At 36.7% G+C, this 16,428-nt stretch overlaps 1 protein-coding gene and 1 long non-coding RNA gene across 4 annotated transcripts in view; one reads left to right on the top strand and one right to left on the bottom strand.

The window, feature by feature from the left end:
- Window positions 1-16,428, bottom strand: part of MARCHF1 (membrane associated ring-CH-type finger 1) — an 894,978-nt gene that overhangs the window by 778,885 nt on the left and 99,665 nt on the right. The gene's annotated exons all lie outside the window — the stretch shown is intronic.
- On the top strand, window positions 11,291-15,606 carry LOC143666180 (uncharacterized). The gene is made up of 3 exons (XR_013167447.1): window positions 11,291-11,521; window positions 14,689-15,002; window positions 15,411-15,606. It is a non-coding gene; the product is annotated as an uncharacterized LOC143666180 (long non-coding RNA).

The raw sequence follows: 16,428 nt of genomic DNA, 5'->3' as shown, positions 1-16,428 counted from the left end.
TAATACACTTCAGCCATTCAAAAAACATTCACAAAGAGCCAAGTATGTGCTTAACACTAAATAAGCTGCTAATATTTGGGGATTAAAGAGGAAAGATGAGATGATATGTAGGTCACAATCCAAAATTCACAATCCAATATTTAAAAGTCTATGAATGTAGATTTTGGCTATAATAAACAGTCCCTCTATGGAAATATATGTATTTATATTTATATTATAAAGTCAAATTTCTGAGTTATAAGGATCTTATGTTTAACTTTAGAATATACATTTAAACATTTTTCAAAAGAAAGTGTGTCAGTTTTCTCACTTGTAAGCAATGTAGGTGACTGGATTTTCCATCTCCTTGCCAACATTAGCAATCACTTATTGTTGATATTTTTATTATATAATCTTCAGCTATCCTTTAGAGTATGTAGTGCAGTAGGAATGCACTATAGATCTAATTTGGATTTCTGTGTGGAGTAAATAAAGCCAATAAGCACATTAACATGTTTAAATGAGCCTATGAAGAATACAAGATAAACACTTCTTTATCTAACATAGTAGCCCATATGTGTAAGACAATTTGCATAAAATTTGAGAGATGAAAGTATACAGAAGGAAGAATAATCCTATTCTAAGAACCAAAAAAGGAAACATATTTAAATCCTGTAGTAAGATATATTCTGAATAAGACAATGTGACTGCTTCTCAAACGGCTCCCAGTGATGCCCACTAGTTGATACTCATTCCCGTATGCAATTCTCTCCCCTTGAGTAAGGGCTGAACCTATGACTTACGTCTAATGAATAGAACATAGGAAAAGTGATGAGATGTCACTTTGAGAAGAGGTTATAAAAGACCAAGGCTTCCAGTCTTACTCACACTTTTTCTTTCTTTGCATTGGGGTGGATCTCCCAAATGAAGCCAGCTGCCACACTCTGAACTGCCTTGTAGAGAAGCCCATTGGCATGAAATTGAGGGATGTCTCTGGCTAATATCCAGCAAGGAATTGAGGTCCTCAGTCCAATAACATGGGAGAAATTAAGCTACCAATAGCCACGTGGGTGAGCTTGGAAGACAATCCACCTGTTCTAGTTTGCTAGCTGCCGGAATGCAATAACCAGAAATGGAACGGCTTTTAAAAAAGGAAATTTAATTAGTTGCTAGTTTACAGTTCTAAGGCTGAGATAATGTCCCAATTAAAACAAGTCTATAGAAATTTCCAATCAAAGGCATCCAGAGAAAGATACCTTGGTTCAAGAAGGCTGATGAAGTTCAAGGTTTCTCTTTCAAGTGGAAGGGCACATGGTGAACACAGTCAGAGTTTCTCTCTCATCTGGAAGGGCACATGGCAAACACAGCATCATCTGCTAGCTTCTTCTCCTGGCTTCCTGTTTCATGAAGCTCCCCCGGGAGGTATTTTTCTTCTTCATCTCCAAAGGTTACTGGTTGGTAAACTCTCTGCTTCTTGTGGTTATGTTGTTCTCTGCTCTCTCAGAAATCTCCTTCATTCTCCAAAATGTTTCCTCTTTTATAAGACTCCAGAAACTTATCAAGACCCACCCAAGTGGGTGGAGAGATGTCATCACCTAATCCAGTTTAACAACTCTTGACTGGGTTACATCTTCAGGGAGAATATCTAATTACAGATTCAAACATATAGTATTGACTAGGGATTATTCTGCCTTTACAAAATGGGATTTAGATTAAAACATGGCTTTTCTAGGGGACATACATCCTTTCAAACCAGCACTGCGAAGTTTTGGGATGACTGTAAAATTAGCTGACACCTTGAGCCAGACAGGAAGTAAGAGAGCAGGGTAGGAAAAAAGCCATGGTTCACGCAAAATGAAGAACAGGTTTTAAGATTCTCATAAAAGTGCCACAAACTCATTAAAAGTGTGAATCAGAAATAAACAACAAACTCTGAAAAGGGAGCTGGTAAATAAATTTACCTATGAACTCGGCTCTGTGTAAAGGGAGAATATGCATCCTGTGGAGCTGGTAATTAGAATCCAGCTTTCAGACAGGTTTTAGCCTGAACTCATATTATCTGTATAGTTCTTAAACTTGTAAATTGAGATTTGTATTTCCGTGTGGATTAATAAAGTCAATATTTTGAACATTTAAAGTGGTCTCAGGTAGCTAATAATCCAAGGTTCCCAGAAGAAATAAACATAATCTTCTCTAGAAGAACAAACCCTCAAAGTAAATATTTAAGAAATCCCACAGATCATATTTCAAAGAACGTGAACTTCTAAGACAAAATCATAAAATATACGATTAAACACAGAAACATGGGTAGCAGATTCAGGCCTGAAAATATTTCAAAGGTTGGTTTTCTTAGGTACAGATTATAAAAGATATATGTTATTGAGATTAAGAAATAAAAGAGGAAATTTAAAGTATGAGTGAAGAACAAGAAATTGTGTTGAACTGTCAACCTGGCATCACCACGGCCGCTCTCACGCACTATGGGAGCTGTGTTTCCCCAAATCACTACGTAGGTTTGAGTCCACCAAAGAAAGAAATTCATTTGAGAGCTGGGTGGAGAAAATGAAGGGTGGCTCTTTATATTCAAGAGGTCTGGGGATCATAAGCTGCAGGCGTGGCGGGCAGAACTTTGTACTCCCGTTTGGACATGTGCTTGGTCTTTGTCTGCATATTCTGGAGGATGTCAGCCCACTGTAAATAAAACCTCCTCAAGATGTTACTTCAGTTAAGGTTGGCCCAACTGAATAAGGTTGGGCTTTCCTCTGGATTACTGGAGTCCCTTATGAGTAGAATGAAAATCAGACAGAGAGGGAGACCAGGAGCAGTTACCATGTGCTAAGGTCCAAGGATCCGTGGTCAGCCCCAGAATGCCACAGTCTTCGGGAACAAAGCATCACCTCGCTGACCCCTCAATTTTAGACTTTTCCTAGCTGAAAACCATGGGCTAATACATTCCCATTGTTTAAACCAACGCATTGCATGGTATTTGTTCTAGCAGCTAGGAATCTAAAACAAGTGTGTCCAATGTAAACGCGTTTTGCATCCCCAGGTCTGTCAATAAAGGTGGGATTTACAGACTCTTCAGGAATCTCCACAAGCTCTGGTTTTATCCACCCATGCTCTGTATTTCAGGCGGAGACCTCATACCTTCAGCAAAGCTCTTCCGATCCCTGAGCATCTTTGCTGCTGCTTATGCCCTAACTCTTTCACTAGCAGTGTAAGATCCTAATTAACATTGAATTTTATTATTGGAATACGTAGAGCAGATTCTGCTTTCCTGATCAAACATTTACTCATATTAGAATATAAAGAAGTACTCAAAAATATATGATAAAAATCACTTTTTGAAGTGAAAAACACGACAGGCAGACTAGGATAGTCATGATAGAGGTAGTACTACGCGGTCCAATTCTGAATATTACCTGAAGAAAAAGACAACAGAAAGCTAAACAACTTGAAAGCGGTTACCATTTACTGAGAGAAAAGATGGGAGGTGACAGTGTAGTGAAGGTCAGAAGTTTTGTTAAGCTTGAGATATACAGTATGATGCACTATCTTTTTTAATTGCTAATATTTTTAATGACTTTTGGTTTTTATTCTTGAAAGTGTTGTCTTTAATTATCATTTCTTACATTATTCTTATCTGACTTTGTTGTGCACATTATATTATTCTCATAAAATTGAGTTGTGTAACCATTTTCTAATCTCTGGGTGAGTTTCTTTAAGAGTAAAGTTAAATGGCTTCTTGTCTGTTTGTTTAGAACTCTCTTGTAAAAGTGTCTGAACTGTTTGGTTCTGGTTTTTGTCTATAGTTTTCCACTTTGGTAGTGGTGGGGAGTAGATAAATCTACCAAGATTTTGTTTCTTTCCTTGAGTCAGTCTGGACATGTTATATTTTATTATTAATTTGTTCATTTCATAAATTTTGTAATAGCCTCCTAATTGTCTCTGTTTCTTCTCTGAATCCTTATAGCCTATTCTCAGTATAGTAGCTAGAGTGTTCATTTAAAACATATAACAGATATGCTACTTCATTACACCAGATCCTCCAATGGTTTCCCCTAGTATTTACAGTTAAAGCAAAACCTTTAAAATGGTCCAAAAGACTTGCCCCCTCTATACGTATATACTCCTGACCTAATCTCACCCTTGGCCAACTCTGTCGCAGTTATGCTCTTCCTTGTTTTTCCATTAAAACACCAGGTATCTTCCAACTTCAAGATGTTTGCACTTACTGTTGTTTCTGACTTGTCGTTTTTCTCTGAGATAACTTTGTTCTCTTATGTTCTTACTCTTAGATGTCACACTCTAGGTGAATCCTTCCTGACAACTCTATTTAGAATTATACTGTGACACTCTCAGTCTCTTTTCTAACTTAATTTTCTCCACTACACTTATCATCCTTGATAAACTCTAAATATACTTGTTCATTTCCTACATTGTCTGTTTCCAAACACTGGAAGGTAGATTCCAAAATGAAAAACATTTCTGTCTGTTTAGTTCATGAGTATTATTCCTAAAGTATCTATTTATAACTAAATATTCAGTGAATTTGTTGAATAAATAATTCAAATTTATTTCTATGTTAGGAAAATTCATAAATTTAATTCATTAGACAAGTCCATGAATTTAATTCGTTACATTTACTAATCAAAGGAGTGAAACCATATTAACACAACAACAGAGGCAGAAAATCATTTTATAAAATTTAACATTCAGCATATGATTGCTGAATCAGTATATTAATATTTCTTTTGGTCTCCAGTGTCTTGGAGCAGCTAGAAGTAAAAATGAATAATCGTGGAACTATAACCCATACTAAACTTTAAAATCTGTTGTATAACTACTTATTTAAAATGTACTTGGAAATTTACTGCTTTTTTGGCAAATATGTTTTTTTCACAATAAAAAATGTTTAAAAATTTAACATTCGTGTATGTAAAACAAAAATTTTATCAAACTAGGAATAGAGGAGGTGATACACTATATTCATGTACGAAAACACTAAAAATGGTAGTCAATTTTTTTCCCAAATTTACCCAAAGATTCAATACAATTCCTGTCAAAATCTTAGCATGATTTTTCTTGGAACTTGGCAAAATTATCCTAAAATGTATATGGAAGATTAACTGGATAAAACAGACAAATAACTTATAAAGAAGAAGAAAAGAAAGGTTAAGGAAATTTTAACTTTCACATTTTGAGACCTATTTTAAAGCTACAATAATAAATACATGTGCCATGAAGTATGAATAGAAAAGAAAATGGCCAAAGGAATAAAATCGAGAAAGAAACCACACTTTGTAATTGATGGGGATGTCATCACTAAAAGTCAGTAAGTAAATTATAAACTATTTAATAAATGATGATAGAACAGGTGGCACGGCAGGTGAAATAACGGCCCTCAAATTTGTCCATGCCCTAGTCCTAGAACCTGTGATGATTTAACGTTATGGGGCAAAAGGGACTTTTCATATATGATTAGGACACAATTTTTTTCTTTTCTTTTTTCTTCCCATATTTTCTAAGATACACATTTTGAGATGAGGATATTTTCCCAGATTTTCCATACGGGCTCAATCTAATTGCATGAATTCTTAAAAACCAAGACTCTTCTGTGTTCAGACCAAGAGATGTGACAATGAAAGAAGAGCCAAAGAACGTGACACTGGTGGCTCTGAAGATGGAACAGAAGTTCCAGACATAAGGAAAGCCGGCCATCTCTACAAACTGAAAAAGGCCAGGAGATGGATTCTCCCTTACAGCAACCAGGAAGGAATGCAGCTGTGCTGACACTCTGATATTGGCCCGGCTATATCCATGTCTGACATCTGACTCACAAAACTGTAGGTTGACAAATTTGCATTGTTTAAGCCATTAATTGTGTGGTAATTTGTTATAGCTACAACAGAAAGCTAAGTCATTATAGACAGGAGAAAAAATTAAAGTGGAACTCTATCTCACATCATAAATAGAAACAGATTCCATGTGGATTCTAGACAAATACTTAAAACTGTTAGATGAAAATAAATGATGATTTTTAGTGACTACTGGTAGGTCAAAGACCAAGAATCATAACATTAGAGAGAACAATGCATAAGTGTTTACATTCAACCTTTTGAAGATACCATAAAGAAAGTGACAAAAAAGTCTGATATATGCAACATATATAATAAGTAAATATATACAGAATTTATAATATAATGGGTTACCAAAAATTACTAGGAAAAAGGAAACATCATATGGAAGGATAAGCAAAATACATGAACAAAGAAGGGAAAGAGAATGGCTAGTACACATATGAAAAGCCTAATCTCATTAACAAATAGGGAAATACAAATTAAAACCACCCAGAGAGTATTTGGATATATATGTACAATTCAGATGCAATACATACGGAGGGCATTTTAGTAGGGGGGGGGAGTGTTGGATTTTGTATTCCATATAAGTGTTGATTCATATCCCTCATGTTCCTATAAGAGGCATGCATTCTTATACTGGAAGAACCCTATCAGTAGTCAATTACTCCAAATGGGATATATTTGAAAATAAGAATATACAGTAAAATCTCCTTTAAATGTTAAAGAAAAAATCATCCAGTGATAATTTTCTACATCTACCAACTTGGCAAAAGTTAAATACTCTAAAGATAGATAATGTTACACAAGGATGTGAATAGAAATTCTTATCCATTGATGACAATGGTGTAAATTAACTATTGCTGCTATATAAAATATTGCATTATAAAATGAAATGGTAAACATGTTGTGATGGTTTGAAGCTGTCTGTAGCCCAGAAAAACATATTTGTAAGTCTGATCCCTTGCTGAGCATGTAAATCCATTATACAAAGGGCCTTTTGATGAGGCTATTTCAGTTAAGGCTCGTCCCACTTCAATCAAAATGGGTCTTAATCCTATTACAGGAGTCCCTTACTGTCAGAATGAATACAGAAAGGTGGTTACAGGAGACAAGAACTCAGAGCACCAGCAAGAGATCAGGAGCCTTGCCATGAAGCAGAGAAGCCAAAGACGGTCAGCAGGTGGTCTTCAGGAAGAAAGCATTGTTTTGATGGTCCCTTAACTTGGACATTTTCGGGGCCTCAACACTGTAAGCTAACCAATTTCCATTGTTTAAGCCAACCTATTTCATGGTATTTGCTTGGAGCACCCTATAGCATTTATCCCAGAGAAATCTGCACATGAGCAAAAGGAGACAGATACAAAAACACTTACAAGGTTGTTTGCAATAGCAAGAAAAGAAAAGAAGAGAATTCTCCAACAAAAGAATTAAGGAAAAATAAATTCTGGTCTCCTCAAACAATCAAACAAAATGTATAATGAAGTAAGTATACTATATCCCCATATATGGATATGGATGCATCTCCCAAATTTACTGTTTAGTGAAAAAAACAAGCAGCAGGAGAAGACAGACAATATAATTGCATTTATATAAACCTCAAAAACATGTTATACAGAAATTAATTATGTGATAAAACTGTATGGAAATCACAGAATGGATAAAAATTAAGGGTTGAAATTATTCTGAGTGGCTGAGGGGATCACAGTTGGAAAGAAATTAGAATTGTTTTACTTTCTAACCAAGTGATAGATATATTAGTATTCGTTTTAACACTATTATTTACTCTTATGTCTCTATTTTATATCATCTTTTGCATGTACTAAATATCACATGATAAACATGAGAAAATAAAAATGTTGGAAAATCCTAACTAGTCAACAATGAAGAAATGGAGAAGTAAATTACAAACCAGTGAGTGATGGTATAACATATAGCTGTTCTTAAGCGTAGGAGTATGATTCAAAGTTGTATATACATGTTCTTAGTTACATATAAATATGTAAGTACAAATATTTTTGTATAAAATCCTAGAAAAATATGCCAAAATTCTAGTTCCTATATTAGTAGGATTATGTAGGTGTTTTCATTTTTTATATTTTAAGTTTTCAATAAGTAAGCATGTGTTGAATTTTTAATTCAGGGAAAAAGGCAAGTTAATATTTTTTATAGGATTCTTACTAAAGAACAACTCAAAAGTATTAAACCATCTGTGCTAAGACATGACATTTACTTGTTTAGCTACAAGGTAGAACATGGCCTCCCAAGAAAGTAAATTAGCTTCCAACAGACACAAATCCTTAGAAAAGATTTAAGTGACTGAATTTAAATAGAGCTATGATTATAACTCTAACTACAACAGAATATCCTCAGTAAACAGATGTGTTTGTTTCACTAGTAATAGCAATTAAAATTTAATGAAACTTCTTTGGTGGTGTTTTTAATCAGACAATGTCTGAAGATGTGCCAGCTTATTCATAGAATCAAGTCAACCCCTAGCACAGTAACATGGTAAGTAAACAAACAAGTGAGAGTTATTCAAACTTTTTCAAAAGGGACTAACAAGTTCTTAAAAGAGGTAAAGAGAAATCAATATTCAGCTCAAATTGCCAGAATCGCAGGCTATTTATCAAAGGACCCCAACTCTCCAAATGGCTTTTTTTTTTTTTTGACAGAGAATTTTCAGGAAAGAAGAAAATGTCTTAGGCAATAAATCACAGAGCTAGATTTACCTAGTTTACAACTAACTGGACAATGGTGATAAATCATTTTCTGCTGAAAGAAAGAACTGTTTTGTTCGTTCAGGTTCTACTTTTATTGCAGCTTTTCCTCATTGGTAAGCAAGTGGTTAGCAAATCATAGTTTATGAGCATCTGCAGCTTAGCTGTCCTTTGAGCTCATGAAGACAGCTCACAGGGCCTTAGCTGGACTTTAAAGTTTGCTTACAGCAAGTAGTATGTTCACTCTCTACATCTAAATTGGCTTAAACCTGCAACTTGCCCGGAATGATTTCAAAAAATGTTATCTGGTTCTTCAATGAGTCCTGGAAAGTGTATTTTTTTAATAAGAGGGATTCATATGGATCGGCCAGGAAAAAAACTAGTAACAACATTTTGGAAGTTATGTTAGATGTGAGAAAACCATTAACAAATCCTCCAGCATATGTGGCCGTTTGCGCAAGTAAAGGACCTTCCTGTTGATGAGCTTTGAAATATCACTCTTTTGCCAGGATTTATTAACTTTCTACATAATGTATAGTGTGTGCTACTTAACAGTCTGCTGTTAGGAGTAGAGACTATTCTGAAAGTTGTAAAACTATGATAGGATATAAGGCCAATTTGTACTTGATCTAAATATAGTAGCTGCATATAAACAAAAAACTGCAAGAAAAGAAATGGAGAGGAAACAGAAACGGGTCATTAGGTCAAAATTTAAAAAGTATAAAAAGAGTAATTGAGAATGATTTCCCAGGAAGTCGTGCTCTTCTGTTGCTGTTTCTGGTCGCTGCCACACAGACTCCCACAGTGAGCTCCCCGCCCCTAGTCTGCTGCTCCCAGTACAGAGCTAATTGGCTAATGATAAATGTTGAGTTTGGAAGAGTTTAACAGTCGCTACGGATATTTTCTTCTTCTACTTTGGCATTAGAATAATCCTTGGAGGGAAAAGTGTTAAAAAGAAAAACCCTCTGAATTAAGTGTTACTAATTAATTAGAGTGTGCTAAACAATATTTGAATCTTTCCTTGTCCCTTGACATAAAGTTGATAAATAACCGGGCAGTGAGTAGATTGATGGTGGATTAAATCGCATGCAGGTGCTAAAAATTGCCTTCAAAATTTGGCTGTTTTTAAATTGTCATGTACTTCTAAAGGTATGTAATACATAGATTCCACTTATCCTTGCTGATGAGATTGAGACTGTGAATCACTGAAGGCAAATACTAAACTAAGAAAAATAACGGCATTTTCTTTTTTCTTAAGGAGCAGCATTGTTAGTGAAGCAGAGATTAATTGATACTGGAAAACTGCATTTAAAGTGACAGCAATAAACACATTCATTATTCTGATAATGCTGGGAGACATATTCCCTCTGTAGGGCCACCACAAAAATTCACTTTTGCCAAGTTCCAGCTATCCGTTACACTTCCATTAATTCCCTCCTTCTCTCATTTGTATATTCAACATCGCCATCTCAACGGGATGCCTCAACAGTTTCCAAACATTCCTCAGTCTCTCCATTAAAAAAGAAAACAAAAATACTTCCCCCCAAATAAACAAGCTGACTTCAGATACTATTTTATTCTCTTCTTTCCATATTTTTGAAGTTTTTTAAAACTTTTGCAACATTTACCTATTCTTATGCTTCATTTCTTATTTATTCAATTCTAATGGATGTGGCTTCCATTACACTACCAAGACAGAATTTACTAACTCTAAAGTCACTAAATCCAACATAATACATCACAGGCTTTATCTTCACCTCTAAGCCACCATACCTCCTTCTTTTTGCACAGTTTTTCCCTGAATTCATCACACAACATGCATCTAGATATTTTTCTATTTTCATGGCTGTTTCATCATTCTGCATCTAGCCATAAAATCTTGCCTTTTCTCAAAGCTTAGTCTATTTCTCCTGTCATTCTATACCATATACCATATCAACTGCCTATTTTATCCATGTCCATAGCTTAAATTACGTACAATACACACACAAACACATACATACATATGGAGAGAGAGAGGAAAGGAGAAGGAGGTAGAGAGAAAGAGCCTACCAACATACTCTGAGCTCTTGCATCCAGACTCCGGACAACTATGAGATCCTCTCATTTCATAAACTTGCATTCACAGGGGTTTTGCACTTGTTGATCCCTCTCTGCCTAGAACAATGTCAGTTGTTCCGTGAATTCTTGTTAAATGAAGCAATAAGTTCAATCTGATCACATCACCCATTTGAAGTGTTTCGTTGGCCTCACATTGCACTTCGGATAGAAAACAAATCTTCTCATGACTATACGATTCTGCAAAATGCAGACACCATCTCCAGACTTTTTTTTCATTTCCTGTCCTACTGACTTCAACTATCTAAACTGCATTATAGGATGTATTTTTTCCAGTTCTTTATATACACCTTGTTTCATTCCATCTCAACACCTCTGCACATGTTCTTCCTATTGCAGAGGATCTTCCATTCAATTTTTCAGATAATTCCTGCTCAGCTTTCAGTCTTAGCAGAAGATCCATTCCCCCTAGCAATCTTTCCCTAGCCTTACAGCCCATTTATTGTAAGTATCTGTGCTAGTTTGACACTATTGTGTACCCCCAGAAAAGCCATATCCTTTCATCCTCATTCAATATTGCTGGGTGAAACCACTGTTTCCATGGAGATGTGGCCCACCCAATTATGGGGTGTACCTTTCAATTAGGTAGTTTCCATGGAGATGTGTCTCCACCCATTTAAGATGAAGTTGCTTAACTGGAGCCCTTTAAGAGGGAACAATTTTAGAAAGAGTTCCAACAGAGCCAACACAGCCAGACCTTTGGAGATGTAGATGAGAGCCACTCCACTCCCCACCCCAGGGAATCCTTATGACGTAGAAAGCAGGAGAGAAAGCTAGCAGATAAGTCCATGAGCCTTCCCAGCTGAAAGAGAAGCTTTGGACGGCATCAGACTTTCCTGAGTGAAGGTAATCTATTGTTGGTGCCTTAATTTGGACATTTTTTCACAGCCTTAGAAATGCAAGTAAACCTGCAACTTAAGAAATTCCCTTTTTAAAAGCCATTCTGTTTATGGTATATTGCATTCCAGCAGCTTTAAGAAACTAAAACAACTGTCTTCTCACCTTCATGGTTTCTGATAAAAAGTTGGCACTTAGTTTTATTGCAGTTCTCTTGTATGGGCTGAATCACTTTTCTCTTGCTGCTTTCAGGATTCTCTTTTTCTTTTGCATTTGACATATTGATCAGTCTGTGCCTTAAAGCAGGTCTGTTAGGATTTGTTCTGATTGGAGTGAACTGTGCTTTCTTGACATGTATATTTTTGTCTTTCATAAGAGTTGGGCAATTTTTGGCCATCATTTCCCCAAATATTCTTTCTGTCCCTTTTTCCTTCACTTCTCCTTCATGTATGTTGGTGCACTTTACGCTGTCATTCAATTCCCCGAGACCATGCTCAACTTTTTCCATTCTTTTCTTTATTTGTTCTTCTGTCTCTAAGATTTTCATTATCCTGTTCACCGATTTTTCTTCCTTGTTATTGTATGCCTCTACTGTTTCTTTCCAGTGTATTTTTAACCTCTTCTGTTGTGCCTTTCATTCCCATAATTTCTGTTATGTTTCTTTTTATACTTCCAAATTCTTCTTTATGTGCACACAGTGCCTTCTAAATATCCTTTTCCTTTTTACCCATATTTTCCTTCAGCTCCTTAAAATAGTTTAGGAAATTGCTTGGAACATCTTTGACTCATTGTTCTAAATTATGAATCTAATCCAAAGTTTTAATTTGTTCCTTTGGGCCATAGCTTACTGTTTCTTAATATGGCTTATAATTTTTTGCTGATGTCTGGGCATCCAGCTAACTTGACAAGTTTCCTCTGAAGTGTCTCTCTCTTGCCTAAGGTTTTGCTGTTGATTGGCTTTGTGTTAAGGCTCTTCTTTGACATGGTACATATTATATTAGACCTTTAGGATTTTCCATATTTAACTGACCAGATTTTTTTCAGCTCTTCGTTGATTCTTTCCTGGATATGTGGTACAATTTTTGTGGGGTTTTTTTTTTCAGATTTTTTTATTTCAGGAATTTATTTTATCTAATATTACTGTAGTTGCCTATAGTCTTTTTTACGATTTTTTTTGTTGCAAAATATAGCATATATACATTCAAAGAAAAGAAAACACAGCAGTAATTTTCAAAGCACACTTCAACAAGCAGCTACAGAGCATGCTCCAGAGTTTGTCATGGGCTACCATTCCCTCATCTCAGATTTCTCCTTCTAGCTGCTCCAAAACACTGGATGCCAATTTTTACGATTGCAGTATTTGTGCAATTTTTTCACCCCAAGGAGAAAGCTACCTTTCCTCAGTTCCTTCTCTGGGAATAATGATCCATTTGTTTGTTTTTGCTTTGTTTCCATAGTTTTATATATATATATATATTAAATAACTTGCATTACCTCTAGCTGCATTTGCCTGGAGAGCAAATTCTGGCAGGAGGGTCATCTGGAGAGGATTTTCCCAAGTCAGTAGTTCCCAGCCAAAACAGAGCCAGCGAACCATGAAGGGGGATGCAGACTAGCTCCAAAAATCTCAGGGGAGAAGGTAAGGAAAGGGGCCAAAGACCTTTCTGATGAGTCCTTGAAGCTGGGCATGTGTCCTATATCCAGTCACTCCCCACAGCCCTAAGAAGGTACTGTGACTTTAAACACACACGTACGCCCCTGTCCAGGGCAGGCTTGAAACAGCAGCTCAGGACCAGGACCCAGAAATCTAAATCTGCATTTCAAAAGTCATAATCAATACTTGGGCATGCCCCTCCCTGTTCTTGGGGGAAAGGATTTCCATGTCCCATTCCCTCTGCAGCAGCCAGCCAGGGACTGGACCATGAGGCAGCCTGCCTCAAGAGTCGGGGAGTGGGCACCAGAAGCTGCTGCAGAGTGAGCTCTTCACGGTTCTTTATCAGTTTCTCAGCCTCTTCCGCTTGCCCCACACTGGACGTTGCAAAAAGCTCCCATGGCCTCCAGAGCCCTAGAACATCTGCTTCAGACAGTTCTTGCCTGTCCACTAGCTGTCTTGCAGGAGCAGTGAGTCCTGGCACTCCATAATCTGCATTCTTCCCCAGAAGTTTTATCAGACAACAGATACTTTTTATTTCATATTCAACTGAACTTCATTCTCTTTCTCTTTGAATTTCATTCACCTTCTCTTTCTGTTGCTGATGCAATTTAAAAATTTTCTTTGTTCTTTGAAAAGACACAAAAAATTTCTTCCTTGTTTCTCCTAGAGAAATAATTTGTCCCCCAAACCATATTCATTTTTAAGTAATGCTAATTTTAAGTACAGCTCTTTATTATCCTGACTTCACTGATATTAAGAATATTCATCTCATAATATGAACCGAGAACATAGACTTTATGAGTTCACATGCACATTTGTTCACTGTGTCGATTTAATTAATATGTGTAAGAAACAGCTGATATATAATAAAATTAATGCATTGGATACCGGAAAATACAAAGCATAATTTTTTTTACAAAATGTGTAAGCTTTCATTGGATGATTTTGTTTTTTACTATTCCCTCTCCCTCCCCAAATGTGGGATTCCTCAAAATCTCTGTAAAATTATTCTCAAAAGGAGCAATCATCAACATGGCATAGGTCTAAGAATGCTGTTGTTTAAACTCCAGATTTCAGTCATTAGACAATAATGACGAATATTACAAAGTTTCTCAAAATGATAGTAACAAAATAAGCTATGTGGAAATGATGATGAAGGGAATGCTTGCTTAAATTAAGTAAAATATTAAGAGACAGGATGAGGAAGTCAGATTGTACCTTCCAACCAGTGTACAAGCATACCTTGTTTTACTGTGCTTCACTTTATTTTGCTTCACAAATACTATTTTTACCAAATGAAAGTTTGCGGGACCTCTTGCTAAGTCTATTGCAGCCATTTGTTCTACAGCATGTGCTTACTCTGTGTCTGTGTCATATTTTCATTAAGGTATGTGCATTGATTTTTTTTTTGACATCATGCTATTGCACACGTAAGAGATTATAGTATAGCGTAAACATGACTCTTATATGCACCAAAAAACTTCACATGACTCACTGTATTGCCATATTCACTTTATTGCAGTGGTCTGGAACTGAACTTGAAGTTTCTCTAAGGTATGCCTGTACTTTGCTTATGAATGGGATATAGTTCCACAGACCACATGGCTTGAAGGAAGCAAAACGTGATAGCATCCCTTCTGGTGCCCAGGTCTAAAGCTTGTGACAGGAGGAACTGCGGAAACAGGACTGGAAGATCGGTGCTGGACAGCTGCGGATGACCGGGCACCTCCTCTAAGGCAGTGAGCACGCAAGCCTGATCATGAGAACTGGTTCAGGCACTTGCTAAGAATGCATATTCATATAGGGGACCTGGGGACACACAGACACTAGAGATGGGTGAGTGGTGAGCTAATGAGCTTGAACTCTGATGTAAGGGAATGGATAGAAGTGATGGTGTTTCATTGTGGCAACTTCAATATTGCCATAATGAAGGTGAACATGACTGAAAGGGGTTGTATAGACCCATGTGTCCCACTGATTAACACCAGAAATACAAACAAGTTCTTGCATGAATGACTACAAAGGTATGAGTCTAGTACAAAGAGTGTGTAAGTTCAGGGTATAGAGGGAAAACTGCTACTGTATGCGGCGGGCTAAATTTAACAGGAAAACACCAACAATATCACAGAGGTAAATAACGGGGGGAGGGACAAGAGGTAAGGGGAGGTGTAGATTTTCTGTTTGGTAAGGGTGTGTTTATTGGTTATCTTTCTTTGGGGAACAATGAAATTACCTAAAATTGAGAATGATGATGGACTGCTGAATTTGGACATGATGCCCAGTTATGGAGGTGGCTGAAGGATGCACTGAGAAGTAGATTGGCGAATGATGGTGTATACACATGATCGAATACCCTGCTGCTACAAAAAGGAACAGACTTGAGGCACGCACCATTGTGAATGAACCTGTGGGACATTTGGCGAAGTAAAATAAACCAGAAACAAGCAAATATTGTATGGTTTCATTTATAAAATGCTTGTAAGAAAACAGGGGTCTACATTGTAAGCTCTTATAGCGGTCACATTTAGTCAGGAGTGGTAATTGCTATTTTTGGAGTTTGAGAGGCTGCTTTATATATGTACAGCCTGGTATTTAGGGATAAGAATGAAGCTGCTCAGGTTGGGATTAAAGTAATTCAGAATACAGGGGTAAGGAAGACATTGTTTTTATTTACTCTTTGAGACCAAAGGAAGAAAAGTTTATTATGTCCGGAACATATATTTTCTGTAGTACACAACCTAACTCAACCTGTCTGAACAGATCATTTAAACAATCCAAACACAGGGAGTCCAGAATAAGAATGAGGGCTTTTAATTCTGTATAGCTTAATGTAATGCCTGGATAAATCCCAGAGTATATTAAGCAGATAATAAAAAAGTATTGGCAAAGTTCCCTACGAAATGGGAGTAAAAGTATGGAACTATTAAACTTTACCACCAGGGAAACCCCTGATACTGTGTCAAACATTAGGGACCCCCAAATGAATAGCCATAACCTTGATCTTGAGGCTTACTCTTGTGAAGCTTATGTATGTAGCTGAGGAGCTTAGCGTACCTATAGGCATGCCTAAGAATTACTTCTGGTGCTGAGATGTGGCCTTTTTCTCTCTAAGCCCAACTCTGCAAGTGAAATCACTCCTCTTCCCCATTACATGACACATGACACCCAGGGGGGAAAGTCTCCCCAGTGGATGGGAGAGGACTATGAGGCTGACCCTGATCCCATGGGATCAACAATGCCATCCTGACCGAAAGGAGGAAAA

Source organism: Tamandua tetradactyla, chromosome 22 (assembly GCF_023851605.1).
Source record: "Tamandua tetradactyla isolate mTamTet1 chromosome 22, mTamTet1.pri, whole genome shotgun sequence".
Taxonomy (NCBI): Eukaryota; Metazoa; Chordata; class Mammalia; order Pilosa; family Myrmecophagidae; genus Tamandua; species Tamandua tetradactyla.
This window is presented reverse-complemented; position numbering and strand designations above follow the sequence as displayed.